This window comes from Mobula birostris, chromosome 4, assembly GCF_030028105.1.
Source record: "Mobula birostris isolate sMobBir1 chromosome 4, sMobBir1.hap1, whole genome shotgun sequence".
Lineage (NCBI taxonomy): Eukaryota > Metazoa > Chordata > Chondrichthyes > Myliobatiformes > Myliobatidae > Mobula > Mobula birostris.
The window spans coordinates 159,389,471-159,407,203 of NC_092373.1; positions in this window are offsets into that span (position 1 = coordinate 159,389,471).

Sequence of the window (17,733 nt, forward strand, 5' to 3'; positions counted from 1 at the left end):
CAGTAAATTAGGAAGCAGATTAGTTGAAAAAATATTTTGCTAAATATCATTGAATATATTCAGTTAATCTGAGGGCATGGTTAACTAAATTGATTAGGAGCCATATAAAGCTTAATGATATGTCACTTCAAATCAAAGTAATACTTTATATTCATTAGTATAAAAACATAGAAACAGAAACAGGAGTTGTCTATACTTACCATCAGTCAGCTCATGGATGATTTCTTACCTGACTGCTACTTCGCTGTCTTTGATTCTTATGACATCCACAAATCATTAGTAAAGAGGATTTTGGAATGAATGCACATATACAGCCTTCAGAGAATAGTGAGGGTTTAGAGAAGAGCAACTATTTTCGCATTATTAAAAAGATGCTATGACAAAAACAGATTTCCTGAATGTTTTCTTATACTTAATTCTCACTGTGAAGCTACAACCACTCTTAAACACTAATCAGAGAGTGGCTGCTACTCTTAATTCTATTGAAATAAGAAACAATGAGCATATTTCTAAAGTGTTAAAAATGGATAAGGGAATGATTAAAGAGACTTAAAAAGTTGATTCACTATTGATTCTCTTGTCAATGTGTGTGTATGAATGTACAGATATCACTCTTTATAACACGGTGTAATTATCGATATGGTCCTTGATGGCAGCTGAGTAGGTTGTTCATCCTCATCCACTGGCAATGCCCTTACCCAAGCAGTAGATTATTTCATTCTCTAACAATGGCTACTACAATATTTGATTCAGTTCATTCTGGAATCCCCTGCTCCACCTTCACATTGGCTCCACTAGACAGGGCAGCATTCTGCATGCCTTCCTCAATTGTCCACGGAGATTCCTAAATACTAAATCACCTGTCAGGCATCCTGAAATCTGTTCAAGAGACTGCCTCTACTTCTAGGGCCTGTGCAAATATAGTACTAAGTTCAAAGTAAGTTTGTTATCGAAGTGTGTAAACGTCATCATTGAATTATACTTTCCTTATGGATATTTACAGGAAAATAAAGAAATACGATAGAATATGTGAAAAACTATAAATAGACAAACAATCACCATGCAAAAGTTGAGAAATCATGCAAGGAACAAAAAAGTAAATAAGTAATACTGAGATGAGTTGTAGGGTCCTTGAAACTGAGTCTATAGGTTGTGGAGTTAGTTCAGTGTTGAGGTGAGTGAAGTTATCCACTGTCAGACCTGATGGTTTGTGCCTATGTCAAAGACTCAGGTTATACAATAAATGATAACAGAACAAGAAGGTTGCCATGGCCTTTATCCCAGTTATTATCATTGATTTATTTTTACTGTTGTGTGTACCGAGATACAGTGGAAAACTTTTATTTGCATGCCACCCAGACAGATCATGCCAGACATGTACATTTAAGTAGTGATAGCAATCAGAATGCAAAATATACTGTGGTATCTACAGAGCAAGTGCAGTGCAGGTAAACAATAAATTATAAGGCCATGATAAGTTATACTGAAAGATCAACAATTCATCTTTAGCATTTGAGAGGTTCATTTGAAAGTTTGAAAACAAGAAGGTAGAAACTTTTCTTGAGTCTACTGGTACATGCTTTCAAAGTTTGTGTCTTCTGCTCTATGGGAGAGGGGAGAAAAGAGAATATAATGTATGTGCAAGTTGTGTATGAGTATAACTAATAGACTGCTTGCCCCTCAAATGGGAAAAGACAATGCATTTTCGAAGCGATGGGTAGAAAGCTCTGAAAGATTTGTCCAAAGAGGTGGATCTTCATCACTGAGGGTTCTAGTGAAGTTAAAGCAAAAGAAGAACATACTATTATTGCAGAGGTAACGATCATTTGAGGATATGACCAGGTGTAGAAGACTGGAGAATCAGGAAGAAAATCAGTTGCAATCAAATGAAGACTGAATCTGAATCACAAGGAAGCAGGAATCCAGGACATTGAAAATTTGGCAGTAACTTGTCAGTACTGGTTGCTGGTGATCACAGTACACTAATAAAATCTGCCAAAGACTTCATTATGTAAAAATCACAATGCCGGAACAGCCTTCTTGACCTAAGTACTGTAGGTAATTTTGTTATTTATTCAGAAATATTACCTTATTTTTGCCTTGCTTGTCCTTTTCCCACATCACCTCTTGATCAAATACCAAACATACAGTATTCTTGAATGATAACCTAGCTATTATCTCTGGTTACCTAGATAAATCATACCTTGTTAACAGCTATTAAACTGGTAGCACTTCGCAGACTCTAGAGCTCTCAGTGAAAAATTGGTTTCTCTTATACTCTGCCCTATATCTGTTATGATTCAGCTTTTTTTGGATTTGAGGTTCAATTAAGGGCTAAATGTAATGATTAGTTTTTGACAAACTTGGAAGTCATTGTAAAGCTCTCAATCAATGAAACTGACCAAGGTCTTTTAAATTCTCTCTCATCTAGTCACATTTTAAACACTTTGATTGCAAAGAAAACACTTATTCATGTTGTAATTTCCTTATCCAATAAGATGCACCATAGAAAGTGTCTACTGTGGATGCAACACAGCTTGGTATGGCGAATGCTCTACCCAAAACTGAAAGCAACTGCAGAGAGTTGAAAACACAGACCAGTCCATCATATAAACCACAGGTTCTGTCTATTCTTCCTACGCCTCAGGAAAGCGGCCGATATAAACCAGGGTCCTTCCCATCTAGCCGTTTTCTCTTCTTCTCCCTCCCAAGCAACAAAAGCCTGAGAACATGTGCCTGTAGAGTCAAGAGCAGCTTCTATCTTACCAGCCCTTAAATGGAGATCTCATATGCTAAAAGTGAACTCTTTATCTCTTTATCTACCTTGCCCTGGGCCTTGCACTTTATTTGTCTGTCTGCACTGCACTTTCTCTGCAACTGTAACACTGTATCATGCACTCCAATTTTGTCTTCTTTTGTACTCCCTTGAAATAGTTATATATCTGGATGGATTGCAAACAAAGGCTTTCCACCGTATCTTAGTGCACATGGTAATAATAAGCCAATTACCAGTCTGTTGTTACCACTCTGTTGCCTTATTCTCCTCCCTCTGGTGTGGAGCCTAACATTGATGTTGGTGCTCCAGCTTGTTGAAGTTATAGGTTCATTATTTACTTGTGCAAGAAGAATCACAGTCATGAAGAGCTGAGTGGGTGCAATGAGGGGTAACACAGTAAGGCCATCTCCCCCTCACCGATCCAAATTCTCTGCTGATGATTTCAGGCAACTTCACCCTGGTGAAAGAATCCAACACATACAGAATACAACCAGAACAGTTTTATTTAATGAAGTCAGATGGGACATGGGTAATTCTGTGACCTTAGACAGAATGCCATCCTAAATAACAACAAATACTTTCTGTCAAAGATCACTCAATTGCTACAAACACAGCTCCTGTCCTGCTATTATTCAACTATTTAACGGACCCCTTGTATAATAAGGTGGATCTCCTTGTGGCTTTTCATCTTATTGTCTGCCTGCACTGCACCTTCTCTGTAACTATACCAGTTTATTCTACATTCTGTTATTGTTTTTTCCTTGTACTGATGGATCACAAACACAGTTTTTCACCATATGTCGATACATGCAAGATGAATAAATCAATCTACTAATAAAACAAAAACTTCACCAAAGTATGATCCTGTCATTTTGTAATCTTCCGCTGACCTCCTGTGGCAGATCTTCTTTACCCAATTTTCCTGGATTTGTTTCAGCTCCTTGTCCGGTTAAAGAAAGCAAAGTACTTGTGTTTATACTGTACCTTTCATAGTGTTGTGTCATTCCCCAGTGTTCTGCAATAAATGAAGTACTTTTGAAGTGTAGTGAAGGAAATACAGCAGTCTGTTTGTGCTGTGTGTGACAATCTCTGCTGGCAGACTGTGTCTGATAATGAGAAGGTCTGCACTGTACAACAAATGCTAAAATCAGTGCCGATCTTCTCTGACCTGTTTCAGCTCAGATGCAGTGAGAACTGGAGTCTAGTATGTCCACTGCATGCTGTGTACAAATAAATACATTGCAGATGAGTTGCTGGGACCATCACTCTGTCGATGCCAACCTTCCCCAACTCACACAACAGAGCAGAAAAGGCTCCAACTCCAACATCAACAGTGGGAATGAAAAGAACGTCCTCTGTGTGAAATCTCTGAGAGGGGAAACTGAGATATTTAAACATGCTGTTTTCTTTTCATATACATGGGTGTTCTCTAGTTTATGAACATAACTAAAGTATTACTCATATTATTTGAACGACTTTGAAGTGTAGTTTTGACCATTTTGATTCCAATTAAAGACATGTGGGGACCATGAATGAAAACACGGCCATGTTTTGAAGTAAGTGCTTGGTGAGCAATAAATGTTACCCTTTAATGCCCAGGCATAAATAGGTTTTCATTTTAACAGCAGTGGCATTCTACAATTTATAAGCAGGAAGTTTCATGTATGAGAACAATAGCCAAAATCTTTCATGTTTTGCATCATGTTTAGCCTTACTCGTGAGACGTCAATCACACCAGCAGAACAGGCACCTCCTACACTGGCTTTTTTGTTCCTTGGACTGTGACACTTGCAGGACCATTTCAGAAAGCAGCCAAGAGACAACCACATGGATGAGTCTGGAGTCAATTATAAGCTGGACCAGTTAAGGACAGCAGCTTTCTTTCCCTGAAAGATATTGGAGAAGCTGGTTTACTGTGATCAGCTTCTTACTCATTTTTAATAATATGAGCTCTTCTTTCCAAATTTAAATTTCCTAGTTGCCTTGATTTGCAGTAATTAAAACTTACATCTCCAGATCAAAACTGCAAGCCAGTCTGGCATCTAAAACACTACAATACCGTACCTGTGGAGGATAGAAGATGAGAAAGTTCATAAGACATGTTAAGTGGTCCTTGAGTAACAGTTGTGGTTAGCAGTCACTTCAAAGAAAACACAGTTGAATAGAAATTCATCCTTTCTTGTACATGCAAGAAACCCAAGATCATACTGCATGCATTACTTCAGTAATTAATCCACTGAACTCAATTGAATCCAAGTTTGCAGCAACTTTGTAGCACCTGAGCCCATTTCAGATTTTTTTCTGAAGTGTTCATTATCTATGACCACTTAGTAGATCTGTTGTGCATATATTCCTTACATTATCCAAGTAATCCCCACATTACAGAGGGCACCACCAGATATGACAACCAAATTGAATCATAAGGTCTTCAAGGTTTTGAATGAGGATTATGGGAAAAAATAGAAATAATCATAGTGGGCTGAGAGATATAGCACAGAAAAGACCTTTCAGCTCGCCGAATCCATGGTGTCTTACTTTTGTAGTAACCATACATGTTATTTTCTCCACATTGACAATTCTGACCAGATTTAACCATATCTATATACTGTGGACAATTGACAGAGAGCAATAAGCCAACCATCCTGTAAGTTTTAGGATGTGGAGGAAACCCACGCAGCCACAGGAAGATGGTGCAAATGTCACCCAAACACAGCACTGAAGATCTGGATCCATCCTGTGTCACTACAGGTACGAGGCACCAGTTCCACTGGTTGTGCCAGTATCCCACCCAAGCCCTTACAATTACCTGTATAATTTTCTAGAGGTAAGCAATTATGACCATTATTCACATTTCTTGGAAATATGCATGATTCCTGCAGTACAACAGGCTCTGTTTATCAAAAAAAAACAAGGTGCATTGGTCCATTGCAGGATCTAGATTGAGCATATGATGAAAAAAAATTACTATGTAAAGTTAAATGAGATGAGAGCAGCTTGAAAATATGAGATAGAATCTTTATTGCATCACTGAAGCATTCTGCCAATTAGCTATGAATACTAAATTCTCAAACCGAGCATTCTCCTTTATTCCACACAGTAAGGCACTGATTTTCCATAAAACAGACCAAAATGAGACACTCTAATAAAATAAAGAGAATGAAGTGGCCCTTTAATTTTGAAAACACCAATGAATTCTCCACTATCCTGGCCAGGGTAGATCATTTACTGAGTAGTACTACAAAGCCACCAGGAATACTGAGTCATTTTCAGTTGAATGAGTTCTTTGTCTAAGTACTAATAATTGTTTCAAAGCTATGAAGATTTCAAATTTTTTTTAAAATTGTACCATTTTCTTTCTAAATGGGTAAATAATATGGTCCTGGGATTGGAGGTCCATGCGGGTAGGAGGCACGAGGGTCAGTGATCCACTAGGTATGAAAGTTTGCGAGTCTGGAGTTTGAGGTCCCATCAACAGCCAATCCAGAGTTTAGGGCCTGGAGTTTGGGGTCCCATCATTGGTAAGTTCTGGGTTCGATACCAAAGACTGAAGCCCGAAGGTCAGTTGGAAATACGGAAGTCGAGGTTCGATAGCCAAAGCCCTGGGTCTGCAAGTCTGTGATTACACTGGTGAAGTTAGAGGCCCAAAGTCTGCAAGTATGCAAGTCCACCAGAGGCCGGGGGCACAGAGATGTCCTTTTCTGTGTTTGATGGACTGTCTGTGTGTCTGACTGGGTGGGGGTGTGAGGACAGGGGCTTGTTTTGCTGTTGTGTTGTTCTGTTGCTACTGTTGTTGCTTGTGTTGTTCTGCTGAAACTTGTGAGTATGTTATGTTGGTGCTGGAATATGTGGTGGCACTTGTGGGCTGCCCCCAGCACGTCCCTAGGTTGTGTTGGTTCTTAACGCAAACTGTGCATCTCAATGTACATGTGATAAATAAATAAATAAATCTGAGTCTGACTCTAAAGGTTAAACAGCCTTCAGATTTTCTTCTGCCTATTTTTCTGTCTCATTCTCAGGGACCTTTGTAATCATCTCTCTGTAATCATCGTCATGAAGCTTCAAGAAAAAGGCTACTTAATAGGTAATAAAAACTGCATTTTATTACTTCAACATTCATTCATTTATGCTTCTGGGTACCATTCCCTTCGTAAATAAGATCCCTATAACTACAGTAGGAAGGTTTTACTTTACTGTAAAATATTTGAAATGAATATGTGATCTACCAGTTACAGAGGGTTACAGTACAAGCAACAATGAGGAAACCCATATATAGAAAAGCTCATGGTCTTCAACACGATTAAAATTATCCTGACCGCACCACGTCACCGAAATCCAACTGAAAAACTGTACAGCTATCTGACCTCAAAGGGTTCTCTGTTGCTGAGGTGAGATGACATATGTGCATCTCTCTAAAAGTAAATTAGTCATTAGAGAAAGTAAGAAAGCAGTACATTGACAATTCACAAACTAGACAATGAAGACTCTGGGGTGGGGGGAATATGAAGCAGAATTAAACCTCAGCAATGAGGTCATTGCTTTCTCTGCATTACTCACTGTTCTCTCCACTTAATTATTATGGTCTGTTCTCAGCTATTTCCTATCCCTCTTCTCAGATTCATCGATTGATTGAGAATTGCGACTGGGGCAATGTACACTGCAGGGCAGTGTAATGGAACTCCACAATTACATTACTACTGATATTTTTAACTGCAGAAAATGACGGCACAACAACTTAGCTAAGTGACCAAAGGCCTATGAAATGATTTTAAACATTTTGACAGTTTTTAAGATGCATAGTGTCATGAGATGTTTCAAATTTTAAGAAGTACTATATAAATGAAGTTTTTGTTGTACCACAATGGTATCAGCCCGGCCTTCACTTTAAGAATGATGAAGGTCTTCTCTCCAACAAATGCTTCTTTAAAGGTCACCTAATATGATCACGAAAAAAAGGTATATAAAAAAAAATAAATCCTGCAGATGCTGAAAATCTGAATCTGACAACACGGAAAATTCTGGAAATATTCTGCAAGTCATACATATCTATGGAATGAGATACAGAGTTAATCATTCGGATCTCGACCCTTTTTCAAGAAACATTGCCTCGGAGTAGTTTGAAGTGAGGTGAGTGACAGATGCAGGCCTGTTGGTCAGTCAGCTACTTTGCTCAACTTCAGCAGTAGAGTTCAACTGGCCTGGGGTTCCCTAATGTTAGTGAACCAGGTGCAGAGAGCAACATTTCTCCATTCACTTCAATGGGGATTCCCAATTTGGAGACAAGGAAACAAAACTAAACTCATTTGTTATGTTTTACTTAATTAATTTTAATATTCATGATTATTTATATTATTTAATACTTTCCATTGTTTTACTTTTCAAATTATTTTACGCTAGCTTTAGTAGTATTTAAATAGCTCTGCTTAGCAGAGTTGCATGACAAACCCTCACAATCATTGAGAAGAGTTGCAGCTCTTTCCCAATCTTTTCCTGCTGCCAAAGATTGTCAAGGTGATCCAAGTCTGGATCCACATCAATATGATTGCAGAGGTTCTGATGCCTCTGAGCCCTCACTACATCTTACTCCAGGACTGGGATGTCTGGAATGATAAGATTAATACAATTACATCAGGTTAGTTCAGATTTGGAAGTGCATGGGAAGCAAGCATGGAGAGTTTTAGTTTAAAATTGCACTGTCACCAGAAGCTGCTGTTGACCAGGTTCTTCTAATCTGCATTGGTCTCCAGAAGAAGGTCCTAGAAAATAAATTCGAGAGCATTCTCCTTTCACATTTGCTTGTTAATGAAGTACTGCCAATGGAATTGAGCAGCTCCTGAACTCAACAAACACCTAAACACAGCCTGGCCATTTACAACTGTCGATGAGTTTGATCTGGTATGGGCACAAAGTTCAGCACACTCTGAACTCTAGAACAAGTAAATCAGTAAACTCGGTCTATTTAAGAAACGGCAGAAATAGAAACCGCAACAACTTCTCTTAATAAAGTCAGGGTAATTCCCCCAGAAAGATACTGTAAGTAGAGGATAGTTGCAAACAAATCATATATATGCAGTATCAAACTCCATCATTTACACCAGTAGTATTTACCAAGCTTGATTGACCGGGAAATTACATAATCAACTTTACTCTGGCTGGCTACTTTTGTTTATCTTATGTTCTTCTTTTTATGGCATGAAAAGTCTCACATTATAATGTTCCATCCGTGAATGTCTGACTGATATGTCAAATGGAGAGTCCTCTATTAAAGCATCTTATCTTATCTCATCTCATCATGAGGTTGGGGGCAATGGCCGCAGTTACATGTGGATTTTGTCTTGGGGTGTCCGCCGCCTTCAAGGGAGGGTGAGGCCACTACCGTATGTCAGTGTTGATCCGTATTGGATGTGAGTCTCAGTTCCTATCATTAGGGAAGTTATTGCTATTATTTTGATAGCTGAGAGAGATTTTAGATGTTTTGTGGTGCTTTTGCTCAGAACTTGTGAATGGGGAGACTGGTGCAACCTAAGCCTTTCTAACTTGCTGAGGATGTCAGAATTATAGTGAGGTGCAGTTGGGTCAGCACTGGTAGTCACTCATTTAAAGTGGACTCCCAGCTCAGTATTTACCTGCATGTTTATAGTCTTTGTATAAGATCTGCAGGATCTGGAGCCAAAGCTGTATTCTATAGCAGGACAAACAATGAACTTTGTGATGTGGGATATCCTGGATGTGCTCCCCTGTGATTTTTTGGTAGGTTTCTAGACCAGATAGACGTGGTCTTCACTTTTTATTTCAAAAAGTTGTATTCCATTCTAGGACAGCAACCAGGTAATTTGAGTGAGACAGAGTCCTGAAGAAGGGCCTTGGCCTGAAAGATTGACTGTTTATTCATTTCCATAGATGCTGCCTGACCTGCTGAGTTCCTCCAGCATCTCGTGTGTGTTGCTTTGGATTTCTAGCATCTGTAGACTACCTTCTGTTTATGAAATGTACGTCTTGCACAGAAAGAAACGTTAATGTCTTTCCTAACATCCTTGCTGTTTGAGATGCATGTTGCCATGACTGCCTTATCTGGATTGGGGTGGAGATGCCAGGCATAGGAGTCATTCCCAGCAGTGGTAAGTCTCCTGTGAGCATCATATTTGCTTCCTTTAGTATTAAATCTTCTATCAGCAGTTAAATGCCTTTGATATGGATGTATATCCGGGATTTGGTACAAAATATATCCATAACATTGGTGTTGAAAAGTGCAGGTATAATGCCCATTGTGCCAAATCATTGTTGATTGTTTGTATTCAGCTTTTTTCTTTTTGCCAAGATAGAAGCACAACTTGCACTTTTTCCACATATTACTAAACATTTTCTGGTTTTGGATCATTCTTGAAAGTTTTATTACTAGACTTTCACGTGAACTGTGCCATAAGTCATCTTTTCAAAAGCTTTACTGAATTCTACCTGTAGCAAGTTCAGCATGAGGTCATCCACTAAGTCCCAGGAATCAGCAGTAGATAGGAAAACCCATGAAAAATTAGCTCACTGCTGTCACAGAATACTGGCTGCAGTCAACGTATGGCCTGAGCACGATCTCCAAGTCAAGGGTTAAGAGCTCAATCAAAGTGAATTAGCACCAATCATCTCAGCTCAGCATTACAAATGTACCCTTTGTACATCAGCAAGATTTGAAATAAGTTGACACAATTCAATTTTGACGTTGGTGGTAGTTAATTATTTAACTGCTTCAGTTATTCAGATTCTACACTTTTGCCCTTAATGATGTCAGGGTATTTCTGGTTAGCAGATTATGTTGTTGAATCAATTTCCCAGTACCTACTTCTACCCCTTTGGTACATCTCTGCTATTTTTTTCTGGATATGTGCACGATTGTTTATCTCAGGTTAATCTGTCAGTTTAATTGTTCTGTTTCCAAATATCAACAACTGATTGTGCAGAAAAATTCTCCTTTTTTGACAAAACTGAGATAAAGGCAACTGCAAATCATATATTGACTGGTCAACATCTCTTCGCATTTCCAATAGACAAAACATTTTATTATTGGCAGTCCTTTTACATTATACAAAAGGAAAAGGTAAATGAGTGTATTCATGACATTAGGGCTTTACAAAGTGTTTTGCAGTCTATGAATAAACTTTTAAGAGCAATCAGGTGGGCTCTTGGTAGAAAATGTACAGACAGAACAATGCTGCAAACAGCAATGTAAAAAAGTCCAGCTTGTCTTAGTGATCTTTGCTGAGGGATAAACATTGGTCAGTACGCTTGTGGGAGTAGCTTGTTGTCCTTCCAGGGAGTCCCATCAGCTAAGAGAGAAGATGAACCTTCTTCCCTGATTTAACATCACATCTGGTCCACACAGGATGCAACACACTGTAAATCCACTTAAAGTCAGACCAGCTTTTAATTTGCATTCGTTTGAATGAATAAAATCAATGTCTTAAAAGTGAGTGTGAGTAGTTCATTAGCTTTCCAGCCAACTGCCTTAGAAAGCTTAGACTCCACCAGGCTGGAAGTTGCAGTGTGCTAGGGGTTAATGTGCACTGACGGATGGACTTGGCAAACAGAGATAGTGAGCCATTAAATAGCTGTGACAGCAGAATTGGGGAAGGCTTTATTTGGTTGAAACATCCTTTCAGCTGGTCCCAGTTTGATTCCATTAATAGTAAAAGGCTGAATTGAATATTCGTTATCAGACTGACAATAACTTTACTAATGTTTGTTCAGTAGCATGTACAAACAGTCAGATGATTATTACAGCTGTTACAGCAAATCAAGCTGATGGAAGGGACCTCCACTGAACCGTGTTGTCTATTTTGCATTATTCTCCCCTATTTCAACTACTGCTTAAATTTTTTTTGCAGAATATTGAAACAACAGACGTAACATCACAACACATTATTGAGGTGGTTGCGAGCATAGATATATGCAAAGCTATAAATCTGCCTGCTCTTGAAGGCGCACCTGCACACACCCTTAACATAACACAGGAACAGGGTCTTCAGCCTACAAAGTTGTTTCAAAGTAACTGAGCAAATGATGCCCAATTGTTCCCATCCCTCATCCCTTCTGCATTCACATAGTCCATGTCATAAAACCATAAGACCATAAAACATAGGAGCAGAATTAGGCCATGGCTGATTCAACTCCATTCCCCTGCCTTCTCCCCATAACCTTCGACACCCTTACTAATCAAGAAACTATCAACCCCACCCCTTTCAATGACCTGACCTGCATAATGAATTCCAGAGATTCGCTACCCCCACCCCAGCTAAAAAAATTCCTCCTTATCTCAGTTCTAATGGGAAGTCCTTCTGTTCTGAGGCTGTACTCTCTGGTCCTCTCCACGTCCACCTTATTTGAAGTTTTTCAATATTCAATAGGTTTCAATGAGATAAATTCGCATGTTTCTAAACTGTAGCAAATAAAGGCATAGAGTCATTAAACGGTCCTGATATGTTAACCCTTTCATTCCCAAGATCATTCTCATGAACCATCTCTGGAGTCTTTCCAGTTTCAGCTCATCGTCTCTTAGATAAGGGGCACAAAACTTCTCGTAATACTCCAAGTGCAGTCTGACCAATATAAAGCTTCAGCATTACATCCTTGTATTTAAGAATCAGAACTAGTATTAGGTTTTTTATTACTGACATATGTCATGAAATATGTTGTTTTGCAACAACAGTACAGTGCAAGAAATATTTCTTGAAGAAGCACTGCTTTTTTTTAAATATAATTTTTATTGAGTTTTCAAAAAGAATACATGAAAAGATAATATCTACCCTCCCCCCTCCCCTTAACCCTCCCCCCCCCATATAAAGTCCTACCTAAAAAGAAAAGGAGAAAAAAAGAAGAGCCGCCTGGGTATTGGAAGGTTTCTACATGCTCCATGGGATTCAAAATAAAATTGGTATAATTATTCGTTACTTTCCCCAAGGGACCAAGATCTTTATCGGAGCACTTAAATATGCCATCCTATCTTTTGTAAATAAGGGCACCAAATATTCAAAAATGTTACATATTTATCTCTTAAATTATAAGTAATTTTTTCGAGTGGAATAGAACTAGCCATTTCATTGTTCCAACGATCCATACTTAAATACGAATCAGATTTCCAAGTAACTGCTATAGTCTTCTTAGCTACTGCCAATGCAATTTTTATAAATTCTTTCTGATATTTATTCAATTTAAGTTTTGGCTTTATCCCTTCAATATTACCTAATAGAAATAATACAGGGTTATGTGGAAGTTGAGTTCCAGTAATTTGTTCCAGTAAGACTCTTAAATTTATCCAAAAGGGTTGAATTTTAAAACAAGACCAAGTAGAATGTAAGAAAGTACCAATTTCTTGATTACACCGAAAGCCGAAAGCATTTATCGGATAGATTTGAATTTAATCTATTTATTTTTTGTGGTGTAATATATAATTGGTGTAAAAAATTATATTGTACTAATCTAAGTCGAACGTTTATTGTATTTGTCATACTGTCAAGACAGAGTCTTGACCAATTTGTTTCATCAATATTAATATTCAGATCTGTTTCCCATTTTTGTTTTGACTTATGGATTCCTTGTTTAATTGTCTGTTTTTCAATCAAATTATACATACAAGAAATAAATTTTTTACTTTTCCCTTTTTGAATTAAAGTTTCAATTTCATTAGATTTTGGCAAAAACATTGTTTGACCCAGCTTACCTTTTAAGTAAGCCCTTAACTGAAGGTAACAAAAGAAAGTGTTATTTGATATTTTATATTTATCCTTTAGTTGTTCAAATGACATCAATATACCTCATTCATAACAATCTCCTATAAATTTAATCCCTTTTTGGTACCAATTATATAAAAGTTGATTGTCCATTGTAAAAGGAATAAGTCTGTTTTGGAACAAAGGTCTCCTTGCTAATAAAGATTTCTGTATTTCATTATCAACATTTATCTTATTCCATAGATCAATCAAATGTATTAATATAGGAGATTCTTTCTTTTCCCGTATCCATTTAGGTTCCCATTTATATATAAAATCTTCAGGTCTATTTTCACCTATCTTGTCTAATTCTATTTTAACCCATGCTGGCTTTCGATCATCGAAGAAGGATGCAATAAATCTAAGTTGATTTGCTTTATAATAATTCTTAAGGTTTGGAAGCTGTAACCCTCCTAATTCAAATTTACATGTCAATTTTTCCAATGATATTCTTGACATTTTACCTTTCCAAAGAAATTTTCTCACACACTTACTTAACTCTTGAAAAAATTTCTGTGGCAATTGTATTGGTAATGTTTGAAACAAATACTGTAATCTAGGAAATATGTTCATTTTTACAACATTGACTCTACCTACTAATGTTATTGGTAATATCATCCATTTGTCAAGATCTTCTTGAATTTTTTTCAATAGTGGTAAATAATTAAATTTATATAAATTCTTTACATCATTATCAAGTCTTATACCTAAATACTTTATACCATTTACCGGCCATCTAAATTGGGTTGCTAACCAACATTGACAATAGTCTCCTTTAGTAAGAGGTAAAATTTCACTTTTATCCCAATTTATTTTATAACCTGATACCTTCCCATATTCATCCAATCTAGAAGATAATTTATGTAACGAATGTTGTGGGTTTGTTAAGTAAATCAAAACATCATCGGCAAAAAGATTAATTTTATATTCCTCCTGATTAACTCTAAAACCCATAATATCTGGATCAATCCTGATTAGTTCTGCTAATGGCTCTATCACCAGTACAAATAAAGCAGGTGATAATGGACAACCTTGTCTAGTTGACCTTTTTAACTGGAATGGTGTTGAAATTTGAGAGTTTTTCACTACTTTAGCCTTAGGGTTAGAATTTAAAATTTTAATCCAATTTATAAAAGATGTTCCTAACCCATATTTTTCTAATACTTTAAATAAAAAATCCCATTCTATCAAATGCTCTTTCTGCATCCAAGGCTACTACTATACTCTTCTCGTCCCTTTTTTGTGCCAAATGAATTATACTGAGTAGCCGAGTTACATTATCTGCCAATTGTCTATTTTTAATAAATCCTGTTTGATCCATATGTATTAATTTTGATAACTATTTAGATAATCTATTCGATAAAATTTTTGCTATTATTTTATCATCAGTATTCAATAAAGAAATAGGCCTGTATGATGTTGGTTTCATAGGGTCTCTGTCTTTTTTTGGCAATACTATTACAATCGCTGTTGAAAAAGATTCTGGGAGTTTATGTGTTTTTTCTGCTTGACGTATTAACTCCATAAAGAGAGGAAATAATAAATCTTTAAACTTTTTATAAAATTCAGGTGGAAAACCATCTTCTCCTGGAGATTTATTACTTTGAAGTGATCCTAAAGCTTCTTCAACTTCTTTTAATGTAAAAGGCATATCTAATCCCTTCTGTTCTTCCGAGTTCAATTTTGGAAGAGTTACCTGTGATAAAAACCTTTCTATCTCATTAACATTATTTTGTGATTCTGATTGATATAATTCAGAATAGAAACTTTTAAAGGTTTCATTTATTTCAAGAGGTTTATAAGATATTTTATTTGCACTTGTTCTAATTGCATTTATTGTTTTGGAAGCTTGTTCTGTTTTCAGCTGCCAGGCAAGAACTTTATGTGCTCTCTCACCTAACTCATAATACCTTTGCTTAGTTCTTATAATTGCTTTTTCCATTCTATATGTCTGAAGCGTATTATATTGTAACTTCTTATTGACAAGTTGCAAGAAGCACTGCTTTTTGAAAATGTCCTTGATGGCAGGGAGAGTTCTGCCCATGATGGAACTGGCTGAATCTACAGCCCTCTGCAGTCTCTTGTGATCTTGTGCATTCAAGTCTCCATAGCAGGCTGTGATGCAACCAGTCAGAAAACTCCCCACTATGCTTCTGTTTTAAAAGTCTTTGATGGCGTACCAAATCTCCACAAGCTCCTATTGAAGTAGAACCATTGGCATGCCTTCTTCATGATTGCATCAATGTGTTGGGTAAGGATAGCTCCTCTTAGATGATGAGGCACAGGAACTTCAAGCTGCTCGTCCTTTTTCCCTGCTGAACCCTCGATGAGGACTGTAGTGTTATCTCCCACCCTCCCCATCCTGAAGTCAACTCCTTGGTCTTGTTGACATTGAGTGCAATTTTGGTGTAGTGACAATACTCAACCTGCCAATCTACTTCAGCCTCCTCATCACCCTTCGACCTCCCTTCTTTCATTCTTTTATTCTTTGCACATTCATGTGGCTCTTCCATGCCTCTATCATATCTGCCTCCAGCATCACCTCTGGCTGCACATGCTAGGCATCCAACTCTCACTGTGTAAGACACTTATCCCACACATCTCCTTTGCACTTTCCTCCTCTCACAAATCATACACTCCAGTATTCGACATTTAGATCCTGAGAAAAAGATACTAGCTGTATATCTATGCCTTTTCATAATTGTAAAAACTTATATCTGATCTCCACTCAGCCTCCACTCCTCCAAAAAAAACAAAGCTAATTTGTCCTCATAGCACATGCCCGCTTATCCAGGCAGCACCCTGGTAAACTTCTTCTGCAACCTCTCCAAAGTCTCGACATCATTCCTGTAATGGGGCCAGAGTGGAATGCAATACTGTAAATGCAGCCAAGTCAGAGTTTTATTCAGCTGCAGCTTCCTAACTCTTGAACTTAATGCTTTGATGTAAGAGGACAAGTATATATATACACACACACACTTATATTACGAGTCCCTATGCATCAACAGCTCCTTTCTTCCACTGATGCTACTCAACGCACCGAGATCCCCCGGTGATTTTTGGTTGTCCAGCACTTCAGTAGCTTGATATCGCTTCACATTATAAGCATTTTTTAAACAATGACATGAAGTAGAAGGAGTGGAGGAGGTGTTAGGAGGAATCATTGTCCCTGCTTGATTCCATTGTCACACAGCCCTAGAAAACTTCTATGGATGTACTGTTGAAAGTATCCTGACTGGTTGCATTATGGTCTGGTACACCAATTCAAATGTGCAAGCATGTGAAAAGCTTCAGATAGTAATGGACTCTGCATAATACATCACAGGCACATCCTTCCCCACCATCAGTAGTGTCTACATGAGGAGCTGCATCAAAAAGTCAACATCTACCGTCTAAGATCCCCACCTTCCAGGCCCTGCCAACTTTTCCCAGCTAACAGACTACAGGGAGTTAGGAAGGAAGCTGAGAAGCAGGACCTCAAAGGTAGTAATCTCAGGATTACTGCCTTTGCCACATGACAGTGAGTATAGGAATAGAGTGAGGTGGAGGATAAATGTGTCGCTGAGGGATTGGAGCAGGGGGAAGGGATTCAGATTTCTGGATCATTGTGATGTCTTTTGGGGCAGATGTGACATGTACAAAAAGGACAGGTTACACTTGAATCCCAGGGGGAACAATATCCTGGCGGGGAGGTTTGCTAAGGACATGGGGGAGAGTTTAAACTAAAATTGCTGGGGGATGGGAACCGAACTGAAGAGATGGATGAAGAGGTGGTTGGCTCACAAATCGAGAAAGTTTGTAGGCAGTGCGAGAGGGAGGATAGGCAGGTGATAGAGAAGGGACAAGCTCAGACCAATGGTTTGAGATGTGTCTATTTTAATGCAAGGAGTATTATGAACAAAGCAGATGAGCTTGAAGCGTGGATCAGTACTTGGAGCCATGATGTTGTGGCCATTACAGAGACTTGGATGGCTCAGGGGCAGGAATGGTTACTTCAAGTGCCAGGCTTTAGATGTTTCAGATAGGACAGGGAGGGAGGCAAAAGAGGTGGCGGCGTGGCACTGTTGATCAGATATACTGTCACGGCTGCAGAAAAGGAGGAAGTCTATGGAGTTGTCTATGCAGTCTCTGTGGGTGGAGGTTAGGAACAGGATGGTGTCAATAACTCTTCTGGGTGTTTTTATAGACCACCCAATAGTAACAATG